Source organism: Papaver somniferum, chromosome 8 (genome assembly GCF_003573695.1).
Source record: "Papaver somniferum cultivar HN1 chromosome 8, ASM357369v1, whole genome shotgun sequence".
NCBI lineage: Eukaryota > Viridiplantae > Streptophyta > Magnoliopsida > Ranunculales > Papaveraceae > Papaver > Papaver somniferum.
In genome coordinates, this window is record NC_039365.1 from 11,113,931 (window position 1) to 11,117,538 (window position 3,608).

The window sequence follows — 3,608 nt, forward strand, 5'->3', positions numbered from 1 at the left end:
CCCTCTTCTTCCCCCCAACTTCTCCACCGATCTGTCCCTCTTTTCTCTCTTCTTGGCTGCCGTCAAAACTCTCTCTCGGTTTTGATTTCACGACCTCACTTTTCCTGTATGTTTTGGAAACAAAGCATATAACCTAACTAGATCTACTAGTTAGCTCCCTCCATATGTTAAGGGGCAACCTTGCTGGACCCATAAGGAGGGATAGGCCCAACACAGATAACAACACCAAGAACAGGTCTGTTATTCATGTGGCCACTGGCTCTACGTGCTCCAAGAGATGTTTTTTTTTATCCAGTGATAGTATACTAGTAATTCCCAAGGTTTGGAAGGTTTTGGATAAGATCGAAAGATTCAGTGAAAAAGTTCGCAGTGGGTCTTGTATAGTACGACTTACAGATCTGGATTTTATTCTTATTGTTGAGAATAATGCATTTTCTAGAAGTTACTGTTTACCAGTGTAAAAATCAGTAAACTATTCCTAGAAGGTTTCTAGTCAATGTGAACAATCTAGACAGTGTGAACTCAAGAAGCTTGGGTGCCCAGTAACTACTGTAGATTACTTGGACTGTTGGTCACACGTAGCTAAGTTTCCTAAAAGGCTATAAAAGGCATGTTTCTGTATCAGGGTCTGAGGACTCAAGAGAGACCATAAGTGATCACTAGCATCTCTTTCTTACTATTAGGTGAATTCTTCTTCATAGACGAGGTAATGGAGGATGTCGTTGAAAAAGTGGCTAACATGGACGTGACTACTAGCGGTGGTAGTGGTGGGGATGGTGGCGATGGTGGCAGAAAAAAAGAGGTCAAAAAAGAGACTGGTCTAGGTTTGTGTTATAAGAAAGATAAAAATTTCGGGGATTGGTATTCTGAGGTCGTTGTTATAGCTGAGATGACCAGATACTCAGATATATCTGGGTGTTATGTCCTCATGCCATGTTCGATGGGAATTTGGGAAAATATGAAAAAATATGGGAGAGAATGAAGATCAAGGATTATTACTTCCCTCTCTTTGTGTCTAATACCGCCTTACAAAATGAGAAGGGTCACATCAAGGGCTTCGCTCAAGAGGTTGCATGGGTTACGCATGCTGGAGATAAAAAAAATTAGAGGGTCGTATTGCAATCCGTCCTACCAGTGAAACAATCATCTATCCCCATTTTTCAGATTTGATTAAAGGACATCGTGACTTGCCATTAAAAACCAACCAGTGGGGCAATGTTGTCCGTTGGGAATTCAGCGATCTTAAACCTTTCATCAGGAGTCGTGAGTTTCTTTGGCAAGAAGGACACACGGATTTTGCTACAAAAGAAGAAGCAGATGAAGAGGAACTTGAAGTTTTGGAGCTGTATCAAAGGATATATGAAGAGTTCTTGGCAGTGCCAGTGATAAAGGGGAGGAAAAGTGATAATGAAAAGTTCGCTGGAGCATTGTATACAACCAGTGTTGAGGTGTGACATAAGTTCCATGTCGCTCTATCTTTGTAGTGAATAATTTTTAAACTTTATTTTCTTTTGTGCAATTACATAACCATTCTTTCTTGTTCTCAGACTTTTGTTCCAAAAGCTGGTCGTGGGATACAAGGTGCGACTTCACATTGCCTCGGTCAAAATTTTGCGAAAATGTTTTACATCATCTTTGAGAACGAGAAAGGAGAGAAGGGCTTGGTGTGGCGGCGTATAGCACTCGGACGGTAATTTTCTAAGAAACCAATTACCGAAAATATATTTAGGATTCCTTTTGAAAAAAACAAATCATCTCTGAATGGTCCTTGCATCTAAAATATTTTTGTTTATTTTGTATACTCTTTTACAGATTGGAGCGATGGTGATGGTTGATGGAGATGACAAGGGCTTAGTATTGCCACCAAAAGTTGCACCAATCCAAGTCATAGTGATTCCCGTGCCTTTCAAAGATGCCGACACTCAAGCCATCTGTGATTCTTGTTTGGAAACTGCACAAGAGTTGAATAAAGATGGTTTCCGTGCGGAGACAGATCTAAGAGACAACTACTCACCTGGTTGGAAGTACTCAGACTGGGAATTGAAAGGAGTTCCCTTGAGGATTGAGATAGGTCCAAAGGATATGGCCAAAAACCAAGTACGTGTTGTTCGCCGAGACAATGGAGAGAAAGAAAATATTTTAAGGACCAACTTGGTTGATCAGATTAAAAACCTACTGGACAATGTCCAACAAAGCCTATTTACTGCAGCAAAGCAAAAACGTGATGCTTGTATCACTGTAGCTAAGACATGGGAAGAGTTTAAGGAGGCTCTACATGAGAATAGGCTGATCTTAGATCCTTGGTGCGATGAGGAGGATGTTGAGAGAGATGTCAAAAAACGTATCAAGAAGGAGCATATGGGTGCATGCAAGACTCTTTGCAACCCTTTTGTTCAGCCTGACCTTCCAGAAGGGACGCTGTGTTTTGCCTGTGGCTCTGAAAAACCAAAACTTGCTACAAAGTGGACTTATTGGGGCAGAAGCTACTAGTTAGTTCATGTGGTGTGATTTGAAAGCAGGTGAAAGTCTTTATGTTCAACCATATAGAGTAGGAAACTAGTTGTGACTTTTTTTAAGTTTGAGATTGTCTATCAAAATTGTTATCTTGGTAATTTCTGATTTGAAAAATGAAAACATACATGCCTTTTCATCCTCTAAGTTTGATGACTTTGTGGAGTTGCAAAAACCTCCCAAATGATGCCTCTTAAATTAGAATGTACGAAATTTGACGAACATGGTGTTGAACGGCTCTATTTATCTGCAAAAGTATAACCATGGTAAACAGTGGGCAATTGGTCTAGTGGTATGATTCTCGCTTAGGGTGCGAGAGGTCCCGAGTTCAATTCTCGGATTGCCCCTTTCTTTTTTAATCAATATTCACCCTTTTTTTTTGTTTTGTTTTTTCCTTTTTGTGTGTGCGAAAAAAGGGGTTCCCAACTTCCCAAGGACTGAAACCTGTTCTTTTTGTTAAAGATTTGATTTCTGTTAAGGGATGACAGGGTAGCCCAGTTCGGCAATTCCCCAAACAAGACAAATCGAGACCAGTGTGCCTAACAACTTCTCCTGTCGAGAAGTCCAGACTGCAGAAGAAACTGAACATGACTGAGCCCATGGCAATCTGTTCCACACTGTTCCCTTTCTACTGTGACTGATCTTCCTGGAAGAAATATTGTAGTGTAATTTTGCATATGCGTATATACGACACTTTATAATCGATTATGCAGAGTTTTTAATTTCTACATTTTTTTCCATTATGCAAAATAGAAACTAAAAGAGAACACACACTCTATCACATAGCAATACAAGTAGGGGAAGGAGATAACCACCATGGCTTTAAACGCAAAACTTGCTCGAGAGTGTGCAGCTTCATTTGCACCTTTCTAAACTTGAACTGGGCTCTGATGAAGGAATCAGCTCTGCTACTGATTTGCAACAAGACTTCATCACCTTGATCACTTTTTCAACATCACTTCCAGTGATTCCAAAGCTTTTCCTCAGCCAAGTACCAAAGCCAGAAGAATAGCTTTAGTTTCAGCCTTCAATGGGGAGAGACAATTGTGCCCACAAGTTCCACCACCTTCAAACTTTGCTTCAGAATTCCAAGCCAC

At 40.5% G+C, this 3,608-nt stretch overlaps 1 non-coding gene and 1 pseudogene across 1 annotated transcript; both read left to right on the top strand.

Moving 5' to 3' along the window:
• The first annotated feature begins 709 nt into the window (after positions 1–709).
• LOC113305072 lies at positions 710–2,490 on the top strand (annotated as a pseudogene).
• A 296-nt stretch (positions 2,491–2,786) lies between these two features.
• TRNAP-AGG lies at positions 2,787–2,858 on the top strand. The gene has a single exon. It is a non-coding gene; the product is annotated as a tRNA-Pro (tRNA).
• Positions 2,859–3,608: the final 750 nt, after the last annotated feature.